A 16,146-nucleotide genomic window follows, 5' to 3' on the forward strand; every position below is an offset into this window, starting at 1 on the left:
TCGGTTTGTCTAGAGGTTGTTTTATGTCGCTGACAACCTTTGACCTTTTAGAATCCACACCTGCAATTCTCAAATGCTCCTGGCCTAATTGCAATCGTGCTTAAAACCGTGGCAACTTCATGTTTGCGTTGTCAACTCTTCGCTTCCTCTCTCCTATAAGATTCATGTGACTCTAGCATTAAAACTTTTTAAAAGAACAGTTTAAAAAAAAAACAAACTGTTTAAAAGAACACATTCTAATCTACGTTCCTGCTAAAGAAAACTGAGTGAGTCATTAAAATGCCAGTAGAAAAAAACCGCTTGATTTTTCATTCAAATCAGTAATGGCCTAGAAGTATCTTGAGGACACTACCTTTCTAAGCCTCAAGAAAGAAGCCACAGCCCCAAACGCCTTGGGACAGTACCCAAGAGTAAATGAACTTTTACCTAATTAAAAAATGAATCATTTATTTGAAAAGTTCCACTTTATTTATTTGAATCATTTATTTGAAAAGTTCCACTTTATTTTAATAAGTGATTTTTAAGTGATATTAATATAGGGTGACTGGTGATTTGTCAGCTGTCATAATTCACCAGCCCTACACTTTTATGCAGATTGAATTTTTAACCATGCAACTAACCCTCCACTCAGTGTTACCTTTGGAGGTAAATTACTACAGGAAGATAATATCCCTCCCCGCTTAACACTTAATGAGACGCCTGTCATGAACGTTCCCTCAATCTCACTTCAATAATCTGAGACTAAAAAGTCACCTGTGCCTCTGGACGGCCCAATTACGTGTATTCAAGGGTGAAAAAAAAAATCTGTTTCTTGTAGGGAAAAGGTTTCATCACCAGAGGAAACATGATGGAGCTAACTGTATACGATTTTCTGCTTTTCCAGAAACTCATGCTTTTAAAATCTTTTTATAAATCCTTTTTTTCCCCCACTACATATACCACAGGTGGAAAGAGGGTGGTAGATGAGGGAAATAAGGTCTATAGAGAGAAGAAAAAGGAAAAAAAAAAAATTTCAAAATTCGGACCTAAATGTAAGATTAAGGGACAGTAGTTTTAGAAGGATTTCCAAAAGCCACCTTACCTTTGTTATGTATTTGGAGTCGCTCACTTCAGAAATTAACACCATTCACAGCCCGGTAGCAATTTACACAGCTAGGAAGTAACCTACAACATCTCCTCGGCCTCCCTCTTTTTAATGTAAAACCAAAATAAGGAGTGTCCAGCTACTCCCCACCGCGCCGCTTAAAGCAACAGATCGTTTAAGGCTTAACTCGCAGGCTCTGGGAATTCCAGTTTGTCAGAATTTCTTAACCTTGGAAACCTGCAGAAAGGAACTCTCAACGAGGACAACTCCCCGAGCCCCCGGCTTCTCACTGTCCCAAGCTGCACATTCCAAAGTGGGAAGCGGGAGCGATAACCAGAAGGCAGCTCTCTGGGGCTAAATTCCTGGCGGGAGCGAGAACTTGAAAGCGCGGCGATTCCACTGGCAGAGGCGGCGCCGGGTCCGCACCCGGGGGAGACGAGCGGCCCCAGCAGCCCGGCTGCGTCCGGCGCTGCGCACGGGGAGCGCTCGGAGTCTCGTCTCCGAGCTCTTCCCTGTTCCCTCCTCCCTCCTCCCGCTGCCCTCCCCCAGCCGAGGCCATTCGCCTCACAGTAGCAAGGTTGTCTCTCGTCTACTCCCTTCCCTTAAACTCACCAAACCAGATTTTTACTCCCAACACCGGCAACTTCCCGTAAATCTGCACTGAAATTTTATCCTGCTCGCTGAGCCTCCGCTGGCTAAAGGCCAGTGCAACATTCCTGTTGTTTTAGGAGCGCAGATACCTTTGCTGAAGGTTAAAAAAAAAAAAAAAAAAAAAAAACTCTGCCTTGATGGGAGAGATTTGGGGACTTCACCAGTCAGACTTCTCTCCCCGCTCAAAAAGTCACATCTATTTCAGACACCCAGAAATGGCCCCAGAAGCGGCACCTGCTCCACCTGAAGACATCTGTCCAAGTCAGACGTCTGGCCCGCTTTGGGCTGTTCGGAGAAGCCAAGCAGAACCACGTTTGAGGAATAAGGAACCTGCAGTTGAATCACGAGCCGATCACTACCACCCCACCCCCATTCTTCCCCCTAGTAAAGAAGTCGTTTAACCAGGTAGGATCAGAGCGAGCACCGCGGCGGGCCCGATGGACGGGGGGACCTCCCAGAGTGTCCTTACCTGAGACACAGCACGGCTTGGACGAGCGCAGGCAGGAACGTCACGCGGACGAAGCCCTGACCTTTGCCGGGACCTTCGCAGCAGGGCCTGGGGCCTGGGCGCTGCTCGTTCAGAAGTGGCTCATTTTAATGCGCTCTGACCTAGAGTTACAGCTGGTTTCTAGAAAGGGAACAAAAAACACTGCATTTAAAAACAGCAGCCGAGCCCTCCCTTAACCTTGCCTGCTCTCTGGGGAGTCGGCTCTAACCCCCACCCCATCCCATCCCCAAGAAACCCGCAATCCGTGCCCCTCCCCTTCGCATTACCTGTTTACACAAGAGTTAAGGAGCCTCACGTATTTCAATAGAGCGCTAAGCCTGTTTGTAGGCGCGTAATCGGCCAACAGGAATCGAATTCTGTGACTAAACAAACTAGAAGAGGAAGCAGGCACCACCAGGAACCTAAAACGGAGTTGTGATTTCGGGTTGCAATGTCATTCAACTGAGAAAAAAAAAAAGTGCTGTTTCTCATTGGGCTAGTTTAGTGAAGGACTAGTCCAGAAATGTTGTTTGCTGGTTAAATGAGTTAATACATACAGAGCTTAGAACAGTGCCTGGCACATAGCATCAGCGGCCATTATTATTATTACTCATATTTGTACTGTGGCTTTTTTCTGAAGTAGAGAGGGCGTGATCAGAGTTAGAAGTGGGCTCTAGACCCAGCACTGCCACTCACTAGCTGTAAGGCCATGAGCAAGTTTTTTTTAACCTCTCCCAGCCTGTTTCTGGAAGAGTCTAATGAGATTTTTGCAAACATTTTACTTTCACTGCGGGCGATCTTGGATATAATGGAAAATAAAGTTCCTGTAAAAGAATGTACAACTGATTTCCATCTCACTTAAAAGTTGCAAGATTGACAAGATACATGGAGATAATTGGCCTGCACATTCCATGAAGTTCACTAATAGAAAGGAAACTCAGGACCCAGCAATCAACCCTGGATGTGTGCTTCATTCTGTGGCACTGGATTTGCTGTCTGACCCTGGGTGAGTTACTTAACCTAGTCAGTTAGAAGTCAATGCTGGACAAATAGTGGTCATTGCCGTTTGAAAAACAGTGTGAAATGGAGGGAAATAATTTTATAATGCCTCATAAATGTTAAAAAGTGATTATTGGAGGCTAAAATGTGATCCGTGCTGACATCCTTTTTCCTCTACTTAGCTTCGATGTTAAAGAAAGAAATCCTAATCCCTTTATATTAATGAGGCCCTTTGAACTTTATCAAGCACTTTCACCCACCTCATCTTATCTGAACCTTACAAATCAATTCTCCTTTATCCCCATTTTGCAGATGAAGACACTGAGGTCAATTAGTTCAAGGTTTCACTGAGCAGCGAGGCTGGTACTAGTTCCCAGTTCTAGTTAAATCTAAAAACAACATTTGCTACCTTTAGGAAAAATGATTCCTTAAAACCAGCAAAGAATTCTGAAACATTTTAGATGCCTTTGATGTTTTTTTTTTTTATCTTCCCTATGGTGCAAGATTTCACCTAGGTCAATTAAACATTTTCTGAGTTTTAGACTCATTCCTGGTCAATGCAAGCCAGGGTGAACCACAGACAGCAGGCAGAGAGAATGCTCCTTAGATCTGGTTCTCTCACTATATCTGAGGGTTGACACTGCCAGCCGTGAATGAGGGCTCCATAACCTTAAGGCAAATAAAAACTCCAGCTCCACATTAGCCTGAATTTTTCTTTTCTTTTCCAGAAGCATCTGGATTGTGGCCTCAAGAACCTCTCACCGTCAGGGACCCTCTGAGTTACAGGATTCAGGAGGGGCCATTCTCAGGCTCACAGATTTTTCCACCTTGGAACAGGTTTTTCCCTAGGAAGCCCTGGGCCCAAGACTGGGGCAGGAGGACCAGGAATAATAAACTGAGTTTGCAAGTGTGGAGGTGAGTGACTCCACGTAAAGTGGAGCTGGGGTCAGGGAAGATGGCCCTGGAGGAGGCACAGGTCCCTGGGGGCGAGTCCTGACGGCAATTCTGAGCCAGTTCCTTTCTCTCGAACGTTGCCTGGCTCTTCTGCTGCTGCTTTCTCAATTTTGCCCACTGCCACCTACTAAATGGGCATAGCTTTTCTTCCTAACTACTTTCCACTGCCCTCCCCAGGAATATGGCGAAAATAAAACAGATCTTTAAAGTGACAGGCTGTGGCTTGTGGTTAACCTTGATGCGTGTTTTTTATTATCATTATTATTGTTGTTATTATTGTTATTTTATTCTCAGGCAAACTCCATTATCCTGGGGCACTTTAGTTTTGTAGACCCCTGCTTTATTGTTTGTTCGTTTGTTTTTTTGTGAGGAGGACCAGCCCTGAGCTAACATCCAATGCCAATCCTCCTCTTTTTTGCTGAGGAAGAGTGGCCCTGGGCTAACATCCGTGCCCATCTTCGTCTACTTTATATGGGACACCGCCACAGCATGGCTTAACAAGCGGTGCGTCGGTGTGCGCCGGGATCTGAACCTGCGAATCCCCGGGCGGCCGCAGGGCCACCGCAGTGGAGCGCGCGCACTTAACCGCTTGCGCCACCGGGCCGGCCCCTGTAGACCCCCTGCTTTTTGCTTTCTGCTTCCTTCTTTCCCTCCTGCCTAAGAGGTTAGAGTGAACGCAAACAGCATGGAGACTGGTTTCCCACAGATGTGAGTTTGAATCTCAATTTTACCTCTGAGCTAAGTGATACTGGGCAAATTGCTTAACTGCTCTGAGCTTCAGTTTCTTCCTTTATAAAATAATAACACTTACCTTTCCGGATTTCTAGAAGAATTAAACAAGAGTTGAAATCTCATCAGGATTCCTAGTACGTAGAAAATACTCAAGAAAAAGTGTTTCCTTTTGTACGTGGAAAAGACCTACTCAACGGCTCACAAAGAATTTCTTTCCCATATTTAAATCTAAGATCAAATAACACTATTCCAAGACACACTCTCATCAGCAGAGGCAAGCCTCAGACTTTTGTAAAGAACCAAAGTCTAATAATAATCACTCATCTACATAGCATTTGCAATGATGTATTATCATTGATCATCACAATTGTGTGAGGTAAGAATGGGTAAAGCACAAATCATTTGTATTGCCCCATTGCTCAGATTAGGAAATCGATGTTCCCAAGAGTGTTTTGAAGCTGCTAGTAAGTAGCAGAGCCAGGTTTTATACTGCTTTTCACTACTAGTAGAACTGTGATTAGGGAGCAGAATCGAGGAGCTCCAAAAGATTGTCTTAGCTCATAGTTGTGAGGAGAGGGCCAGGAGATTCTGGCCAGAGACACTTGTCATTTTGGAGGCATGAGAACCTACAAAGAACCCTATCAAAGATCTGTGCTCTATGACAGTGAGATGTGTTGACCCTACGGTGTACACTTCAAATTCTGTGACCAGCAGAAGGGCGGCAAGATAAAGAGCTTGTGCTCGAAGTCAGCAAGGTCGAAGTCTGCATCCTGGCAGTTGTGGGGTCATGGGCACAGTTCGGAAACTTTCTAAGCCTCAGTTTGCTGCTGATGGCAAAAGCTAACTGTAGGGTCATTATGAGGATTAAATGAGATGATACACATAAAAGCACACTCTAAGTTTTCAGCATGTTAGTTATTTTTCTTAAAGACCATGTACTAAAATGGTATATGTGAGACCTAAATGAAGCATGTAATAAATAAATGCAGAGAGCTTAGAATAGTGCCAGGCACATAGTAATTGCTGTTTAACCGTTTGCTATTATTACTGTTATTATTATTTCTCTGTATAACAATTCCTTGTGACATTGGTGAGGTCATGATAAGCAATTGACTTTAGGGGAGAGGAGCCTCTATTATTTATTTCTTATGAGAGCTGACCTTTTAGATACCGTCTCACAGTGTGATAAAGGGGAATATGTTCTCAGTGGTTTTACTTTCTACCTGTTTCCCTCATTTCCCCTAATTTTACCTGCAACAGAAAAATTATTGCTGGATGGAATAAAATCACCAACCTGAACCCAAACTTTCTATTGAGGCTGGTGATATTTTTCCCAACAGAAATTACTCAGAAAATAAACCCTATTTTAATCTAGAACATGTAACTTGACCCAGAGAGACCTCTCATCCCCACAGTGTCCACAACCTCTCCTTACCTCATATGGGGGCCACTAGCTACCCATCGAAGCTTCTTTTAAAGAAATCTTTTATTTTTTAATTTTTATATTAAATCTCCACTGGATCTAATGTGCGTAAATTTAAGACATGTTATTTCTGGGCACTCTTTAATCTAACGAATTTAACCCAGCGACTGACCCTAGAATGCAGTCATCAACCCATAGGTGGAAGGGTGAGGGAGTGCCATTCAGACCTCTGTTAGAAGAGTGTCTGGCTTGTGGTTTCCATGCCACACCATAGGAGGGCCCCTAACTGAATTTTAAAAATGTACTGAGTTCACAGAAAAGGGAATTAAGTATAGCAGGGGTTCACTCCGAACATTAATCTTGGAAGCCAAATCCTTCATTTTGAGAAAGGCCTTCAACACAAGGGGTCCCTTGACCTTCGTTCTTCCTGCACAAATAGCTCTGCCAAAGCCGCTTGCTTAGACGGAAGGCTTTTCCCGCCTCCACCCACCCGCTGAGATGGAAGCAGCACTGATGTAAATTATAGGCCCTTAAAGGCCCACTCGAGACCAAGAAATGGTTTTGTTATGGCAACAAGTGCTATTAATTCCTTTATATCCCTTTAAGACTTATTCCCCACCAGAGAAGATCTCCTGATTTTTTTAAATTTTATAACGGAAAACAGCCTCACATAAGAAGCTCAATCATTCAGCAGTAACTTATCAGAAAAGCTTGTCAACATAAAATTACTAACATTTGTTAAGTGCTTACTAGAGTATTTGCCAGACACTATCTTAAGCACTTTACATGTATTAACTATTTAATCCTCACAACAACCCCACGAGATAGACTGTTGTTATAGCCATTTTATAGGGGACGGGACCAATGCACAGAGCAGGTGACACTGCTGAGATCCCACTAGAAAGTGGCAGGGCTGGGGTTCAACCCAGGCAGTCTGGCTCCAGAGCCTATGATCCTAACCACTACACTCTACGGCCTCACAAAATATTCTATATATGTCTATCATTATGCTATATATGTGTGTGTGTATTCTAGGAGCAGTAGTGCCAGTGTAAAGACAATGCCCAGCACATAGTAGGCACTCATTAAGTGTTTGTTGAATGAGTGAGTGAATGTAGATAGACATTTGTTTTGAAGAAGAAGATTGGCCCTGAGCTAACATCTGTTGCCAGTCTTCCTCCTTTGTTCCGTTTTTCTCCCCAAAGCCCCAGTAGATAGTTGTATATCATAGTTGTACATCCTTCTAGTTCTTCTATGTGGGATACCACCTCAGCATGGCTTGATGAGCAGTGCATAGTTCGCGCCCAGGATCTGAACCGGTGAACACCAGGCTGCTGAAGCGGAGTGTGCGAACATAACTGCTATGCTACTGGGCCAGCCCCTGGATGTACATTTAAATGTTATGATATCAATCTGTAAAAGTGTGTGTCAAGGGAGGTGGGGTTTAGCCCATCTAAGATCTGAGGTTTAAGGTCACATTAGATAATGAATAGAAGTGTGTTTTCAATAATATGGATAATGTTTTAATTTGACAAACACTGGAGGGGATGAGTATTTTACAGGATAGAATTCATTGCAGGTGTGGCCAAATTTATTGATCATAAAACCCACATAAAAATAATGTAAATATTCTCACCTTTGCTTCTATTGCTTCTCTACTTGCAATATCCTTAGATACTCCCTCCATCCATCCATCACCCGTATAAGCACAGCAGTTAAGAACACAGTCTGGAGCCAGATACCTGGATCTGAATCTTGTCTCTGCCACTTACTGACTGTGTGACTGTGGGCAAATAACTTGACCATCCAGGCCCTTGAACTCCTCATCAGTACCCACATCATTAGGAATGTTAGGAAGAGTCCATAGTGGGGTACTGGGAACAGCACCATACCATTAAAAGCCCGATGTATTTCCTGTAATGATTGATCCAATTGTTCATCCATTGTTTTATTCAACAAATATTTATCAAGCATCTATTATGTGTCAGGTTCTGTGCATCATGCTGAATATAGAAAAAAAAAATGAGACATAGTTCCTGTCTTCAAGAAACTCATATTCTATGGCAACAGGTAAGCAACCAGCCAATGGCCTCACAGTGTGTAAGCCCAGGAAGTTAGTGGCAGTCTAACTGAGATTTAAGAAGTCAGTCTGGGGGAAATGATGTCAGAACTGAGAGGCCTGAAGGTTGCTTAGGAGTTAGCCAGGTAAAGAAGATAAGAAGTGTATTTCAGGAGAATGAAAATCACCAAAACACAAGAGAGATGGTGGATTCAGGGCGTGAGGCAAGGAGTTCTCTGTAGCTGGAGGGTTGGATGGCAGCGGCGTAAAATGAAATTGAGACATAGACAGGGGCCAGTTCAGGAAGAGAATTATCTGTTATGCCAAGGAGTTCAGAAGCATTTTAAATAGGGAGTGCTGAGATCAGATTGGCATATCTGTTAGAGTCTAGGGTAGTGGCAAAGTAGATGGAGAAGAGAGGATTCAGGATATATTTAGGAGGTAAGAGTCATGGGGCTTAGTGACTGATCAGACATTGGGAGTGAGATAGGAGACATGAGATGGTTTGGAGTAGAGATGATCATTCATTCCATAAATATTTATTGAACACCCACTATGTGCCAAGCACTGTTCTAGACCTTAGGAAAACAGCACTGAACAAAACGGGCACAAATCCTGTCCTCATTAAGCTCGCATTCTGGTTGGGGGAGACAGACCAAAAAACAAAATAAATGAGTAAAATATACAGCAGGTTTGATGATGGTAAGTACTAAGAAGAAAAATAAAGCAGGGAAAAAAAATAAAGCTGAGGTGGGTTGCAATATTTCAAAGGTGGTCAGGGAAGACCTCTCTGAGAAGGTGGCATTGAGAAGGACTGAAGATGGTGAAGAACAGAACAATTCAAACACCCAGAGGAAGTGAACTCCAGGCAGAGTAAGAGTGTTCTTGGCATATTGGAGAACAGCTAAAAGGTCAGTATAGCTGGAGTGGAGGCATGTTAGGAGAAAGTGACAGGAAATGAGTTGGGAATATAATGGAGACAGATTGTGTACAGCCTTGTAGGCTATTGTGAGGACTTTGGCTTTTGCTCTGATGGCATGTGGAGTCATTGACTAGAGAAGTGACCAGATCTGACTCTAATTCTGACAAGCTCACTCTGACTGCTGTGTTAGTGAGTGCACGCTGCAGGGGATCAGAGCAGCAGCAAAGAGACCAGTGAGGAGGTCATTGCAATAGTGCACGAGTCCAGCTTTGATCTCCTTGAATCTGAGGTGCCTGTGGGACACCAAGGCAGACAGGCCTAGTGAGCAGTTGAGCAGGTGCTCCTGGCAGGCAGCAGATGTCCCCTACATAGACACAGTTTTGGTGTCTCGGCAGCAAGTTGGTGGTGCTTGAAGCCATAAGATCCCCCAGAGTGTTGGGAGAACATGAAGAGAAGAGGACTGGAGACAGGAACTCTGTCCTGACAAAGGGAGAAGAGTGCATGAAGAAGGCTGAGGAGAAAGTGTTAGTCTAGGGAAGGATGAGATTCAAGAAGGAAGGCATGTTCACACAGTCAAGTGAGGCAAAGGGTTAAGTAAGACAAGGATTGAAGACTACCATTTTAACAACTAGGAGATAACTAGTGACCTTGACAAGGGTGTGGAGTAGTAAAGCTGAGCAGTGAACGGGTAGTGAAGGAGTGAAGATAGCAGGTGTAGACAACTCCCTCAAATAACTGGGCTTGAAATGAAGAACCAGATAATAACCAGAGGATCGAAGGAAAGCTTGCTTTTTGAGAGCAGAAAGACCTCGGGATGTCTGTAAGTTGAAGAGAAAAGCTAGTCAGGTGGGACTGGGTATCCTAGACACACAGGACAATTCATTCATTCAATTATTCATTTGTTCAACAAATATTTATTGAGTATCTACCAAGAGTCACCTACTGGAGATACACAGATGAATAGAAATAAGATCCATTCTCATGTTCGAAAGACAGACACATATATAACTATGCATAATACAAAGTGAGGAGGGCAATAGAGATGGATGCAAAATGTCAGAAAAAACGCATTAATTTTGCCTGTGTGAAAGAGGGGCAAAGTGAGGGAAACTTCCTAGAGATGGTAACATTTGAACACGGAATTAAAAATGAGAAAAGGAAGGGTAGCAGAGCATTCTAATTAGGGGAACTTCATGAACAACAAGATGGGGCGCGGGTGCAGTGAAAATTTTAGCATCTGGTGTGACCAAAGCCTGGGGGTGGGGTAAAGCGGCAGGATTTGCAGCTGGTAAGGGGGGTTGGGGCCAGATGGTTAAGAGGCTTGAAAAAAGAATGGTCTGTATTCTTATGAGTGACAAGATTTTGAGCAGGAAAGTGACATGATCACAGGTGTGTTTTAGGCACAACACAGAGGAGGGATTGAAGAGAGGAGAACTTGAGAGCAAAGAGATGGTTATGAGGAAATTGCAGTGGTTCAGGTAAGAGATGAGAAGGTCCATAGGGCAGTGGTTATCTCATTCCACACTCCTTCCAGTGTGCCTTCCTGTACTGAGGCTGGAAAGCTTAAAAACTACGTTTCCCAGACTCCCTTGCAGTTAAACTTCCAAATGTAATGTGAGTTCTGACAAACAGATCCATTTGTGTAAGATTTGGAGGGTAAAAGTGAGGAAGAGGCCAGGTTTCTGGCTGCTTCTGCTGTTTCTTCCAGCAAGCACAGTCATCAACACGTGGAGTGTTCCTGTGGCAGCATCCTAGAGGGCTGCTCTAGTTTTGTGGGTATAGCACAGAGCACAGGGCCCTGGGCACCCATTTTTTGCTGGTGTGTATCTAGCAAACATAGCATGCCTCTGTTACAAACATGGCAGTGGTAAGTTTCTGATCCCAGATTGCAAAGAAAGTGGTGTGTCCCTGAACTCAATAGTTCTAGTGGTGATTTTCTGATTCCCCAACTCCCTGACTGTGGCTGGCAGGCCAGTTCTGCAGTATTACTGTGGAAGTCATACCATGAGATCCAGCCAAATGCCTGCTCTTCCAACAATTGTGTATGCACCTAATTGCATATATTAAATTTCTTTCTGCTTAAAACAACTGGAGTGATTTCTCTTTACTGCAATTGATCCCTTTCTGATAAGTTGAATAAATAGAACTGAGAAAATTTGACCACCAACAGAACGTGGTAAGGAAGAAGGGAGTGGGTGGCAGTGAGAAAAAGAGAGGAAGCAACTACTTCCAAGGCTTTGAGCTTTATGTGGCCACCAATCAAAACAAGGATGCTAGAGAGGGTTGGAGATTTGCAGGTAGGAGAGTGGGGCATCTCTTGAGTTAGTTGGAACAGTTCTCCACAGCCTCCAGCTACGAGGCAGGCAGTTGAAACTAGGTCATTACTGACTAGTAGGGGAGCAGACAGAGATTTGTTCCAGGAACTAACTGGCATTTTTATTGCAATGCATCACTGACCTGCACCTTCAAGTTCAATTCTTGAATGAAGAGTCATATTAAATAGCAATGGCAGAGTTAGGGAAATTCATACTCTTACCTGTCTGTCCCTAGCAGCATTTTCTACCTCATGTCTTACTATTCAGAAAGCGATGTTCCTGATAATATCTCCTTTCTTAGCTTCGGTAAGACTAGTGCATTTTTTCTTTTTAGAATGGTAAGTACCAATATAGTCTACCAGCATCTTTCTTTCAGGAACTAATTGAAAAAATATTGCTTAAATAAAATCACATTCTTTTTTTTTTTTTTGGTCTGTTTTATTAAGTAATCCAATTTATCAATTTTTCCTTTCATTGTACTTATTTTTTCCATAAAAATAAATGTATTTGGTTTAAGAAACAGTTTAATGTTATGTCCTTCCTACATTTTTGGTGTCGAATGGCTTTTTCTTTTTCAAGATGCTAGTGATAATAGATGGTAATAATAAAAAAACCCAGCATTATTGAGATATAATTCACATACCATACAATTCACCCACCTAAGGTGTACAATTCAGTGGTTTTTAGTATACTCACAGAGTCATGCAACCATGACTACAAGAAATTTTAGAACATTTCATCACCTCGCAAAAGACCCCATACCCATTAGCATCACTCCCTTTCCACTCCATTCCCCACCTCCAGCCCTAGGCAACCACTAATCTACTTTTTGTCTCTATACACTTGCAAATAAAATCACATTCTAACCTCGACCTCTTGCCTTGACAATGACAACCACTACATGGGCTAGTGACCCATATGACTCCTCTACTCAAAAATGTTAAGTGTTTCATTGTCGATTTTACAACAAACCTGGACATGTAGTCAGATTTTCTTTTTCTTTATTCTTTTTTTTTAGCAGCTGACTCCATTTATTTTCAGCACAGTGACTATGTCTCTAAGGTTGTAAGCAGTAGAAAGGTAAATGGACCTCAGTTCAGCTCCTTTAACTCTCTGGACAAATAACAGTTTGACATTGCAAACTTGAGATGGGAACATATGTTTTCTGTTTTTGCAATAAAGTTCAGGAATTTACGCAGGGACTGTCACTAAGTGTGTGCCTAAGTGAATACGTTTCTTTTTTGTTTGTTTTTTGTTTTTTTTATTTATTTTTTCCCCCCAAAGCCCCAGTAGATAGTTGTATGTCATAGTTGCACAGCCTTCTAGTTGCTGTATGTGGGACGCAGCCTCAGCATGGCCGGAGAAGCAGTGTGTCGGTGCGCACCCAGGATCCGAACCCGGACCGCCAGCAGCGGAGCGCGCGCACTCAACCGCTAAGCCACGGGGCTGGCCTATTTCTTTTTTCTTTCTTTTTTTTTTTGTGAGGACGATCAGCCCTGAGCTAACATCTGATGCCAATCCTCCTCTTATATCCAAGGAAGATTGGCCCTGAGCTAACATCTGTGCCAATCTTCCTCTACTTTATATGGGATGCCGCCATAGCGTGGCTTGATGAGCGGTGCATCTGTGCGTGCCCAGGTTCCAAACCTGCAAACCCTCGGGCCACCGCAGCAGAGCGCGTGCACTTAACTGCTGCACCACCGAGCCAGACCTCTGAATACATTTCTTAATGGACGCGAGGATTGGAAGCAGGAGGTAGAAGTAGCAGCATTTGCAATCTGTTATAAATATTAGCATGAATTTTTTTTAAACAAAAAAAGACCCTTGTAAAACTTCAAGATGCATTTGAATATGCCTTTATTATAGCATTGGTGACATTTGGTTATAGTTAATTAAATGCAAATGTTTCTGCTCAACTAGATTATGAGCCCCCTCCTGGTGATGCAGAAACTGTCTTGTTGAGCTGTGTTTTCCCAGCTCTAAGTAGAGGTCCACATGGTAGGCCTCTACCACAGAATGCTTGATGAGTGATTGAAAGAAGTTTCTAGACTGGGGGTCAAGGGACAATGTCTTAGTACTGGCACCGCTTCAGTTTCCTCAGCTATGAAATTAGTTTCCAGGTCATAAATTCTATTGCTTTTTCGAAGGGCTTCTTACCCATAAAATTTTTTTGATCTCTAATGGAAAAAGATAAAGAATCTCCTTTCCTAAAATGTTTGAGGTATAGCTCTTTAATGAATTCAGTTTGGTTGTGCCTACAGCAGATGGATGGATTGAAGAGATTCTTTTTGGACTCTGTGATGATGGGATCCTATTAAATCTCCTCTACTTTGAGATCTGGGTCAGAATCACTGGGTGTGGAGCCTGATTCTAGAAACAATTTTGGCAACTGAATTGTTTCTATTTTCCACTTATTTACCATCAGGATATTTCCCCTTTCCATGGGGATTTTTTGGAAAGGTCACACAGCCACTTCAGAAAACTATCCTCCTGTTGAGTGACAATGATAGCCTCTTTCTCTGGTTGGCAACCAGAAGCAACTGCTGTCCGATCTAGGCAGAGAGAAGCTAGTCCACTTAGTTGGCCAAGGCCAGAGGGAAAGTCCAACCTCCTGTGATGACATTGGGACTGTGGCGAAATGTCTTCCATAGAAGTGACAATTGGGCAGAGTTCCACTGAGGCCTTGCTGGAGCAGCACAGGGGGAAGGAAGCGTCTTCTGTGACCAGCTCCAGGCTTATAGGGAAGGAGTTCCAAGCTACTTCAGAGCATCCCATCAGCACTGCCTTTCCCACTTCCAAAATGCATACATGAGAAAATCTAGTGCCCATTGAGAGCAAGGACAATTCTGCTATAAGTACAGTGAATAGCTCTGGGTAGGGCCATGAGTATAAACCAACCTGGTCATCCATCAATCAAATACTTTCTGGGTCCCTGCCATGTGCTAGACCCTGCACTGGGTGTTGGGCTCAGGATGATGCACGAAATCACAGCCCATAAACTGATGGTCTGGTTGGGTAAGCACAGACATGCACAACTAATTATTATAATAGCATTAGCGCCCTGCTTTGCCTGGGAGGGCAGAAGAGGGAACAATTTATTCACATCCCTGTCAGTGCTGCTGATTAGTCCATCAGGTGTGCTGGCAGGGCCGTTGTCTGTGTGTCACTTTGCCTTCCCATCTCAAAACCTGTCCTGCTTATGTGGCACTAGCTCATTCAACCATAGCACTCTGCTACCCATCCCTCAATGACTCCCATCTCCTATCAGATAAAGATTCAACCCCTTAACAAGGCATACAATTTGACTTCTACTTTCTTTTTCAGTTTTATTTCTTACCACTTCATTAACAGTACATAATTCATGATGCTTTCTTCATGTTTCAGTGCCTTTGGTCCCCTGTGGCAGATGCTATGGGGCCTTGGTCACATCAGGCCACATTTACCTGTCCACACTAAAGGTTGCTGCAAACACCTGCATCTTTCTTTCTGTGGCTTTTCTTTCACTGTGGGAGCATCCTGGGCAGGGCAGGCCTGAAGTGTCCCTGGAAGCAACTCCCCTTGCCCCAGCTTCTTTGTCCTTCTGTTAGGATAACTCTGGGACATGCTTCAACTGCACTGACTCCCAGAGCTGCTCAAAGAGTTTGAGCTTCAATTGCTGACAATGGCCACTGTCAAGATAACACACCCTTCTGCCATTCTTGTTGTATCTTCCACTCCCCTACCACTGTTTCCTGGGATCATCTCCCAAATTAACTATTGCATTTAAGTCCTTATCTATGGACCTACTTCTGGAGGGATCAAAAGCAAACAGTCTCAGGTCAGCCCCGTGGCTTAGCGGTTAAATGCGCGCGCTTCCGCTGCTGGCGGCCCGGGTTCGGATCTCGGGCGCGCACCCACACACTGCTTCTCCTGCCATGCTGAGGCCGCATCCCACGTACAGCAGCTGGAAGGCTGTGCAACTATGACATACAACTATCTACTGGGGCTTTGGGGGGAAAAAAAAACCAAACAGTCTCTTCTCTCTCCCCGTCCTTGGCCCTTATGCTACTCGTGTTCAGTTCCTCATTCTTGAAGCTCTGCTGGACAATCACCTCCTCTGTGATGCCATTTCCCATCCATAATACTCCACCATTCACAGTGTGAGGGCCTCCTTCCCCTGAGATCCTTGGCCCTTTACACGGACCTCTGTTATGATGTGCATCACGTGGCACTGTATTATGTGTAGGTGTATTTGACTTTGCCCACTAGGAACTATGATTTACTCATCTCTGTCAACCCAGGCCCTAGCAGAGCACCTTGTACAGAGTAGATGCTCAATAAATATTTGATGAATGAATATGTGACTCTTCTGCCATGCTTTCCTGGCTATAATCCTCATGGACACAGCAAGAAGTTGGAAGCTATGTTCCTGACCCCACACTTCTGGGCCAAGGGGAATTCTTACTGTGCCTTGAGAGGGCTCTCCTTGCGCCTCCCTCAGGACTGACTCTGGTTGTGATCTTATTGCAAAGAAGGGGCTC

General features: G+C 43.8%; 1 protein-coding gene across 3 annotated transcripts in view; it reads right to left on the reverse strand.

The window, feature by feature from the left end:
- The window catches only part of RBM47 (RNA binding motif protein 47), a 157,595-nt gene extending 155,219 nt beyond the window's left edge, over window positions 1–2,376 (reverse strand). Inside the window, exon 1 of one of the 3 annotated variants that reach the window (XM_087434227.1) lies at window positions 2,205–2,376. The gene's annotated coding sequence lies outside the window, so the exon portion shown is untranslated. The remainder of the gene's footprint in view (window positions 1–2,204) is intronic. The other 2 variants (XM_087434226.1, XM_087434225.1) reach the window with 2 other exon arrangements.
- Between the last annotated feature and the right edge of the window lie 13,770 nt (window positions 2,377–16,146).

Source organism: Ceratotherium simum, chromosome 8 (assembly GCF_057802395.1).
Source record: "Ceratotherium simum simum isolate JZ-2026a chromosome 8, ASM5780239v1, whole genome shotgun sequence".
NCBI classification, from domain to species: domain Eukaryota; kingdom Metazoa; phylum Chordata; class Mammalia; order Perissodactyla; family Rhinocerotidae; genus Ceratotherium; species Ceratotherium simum.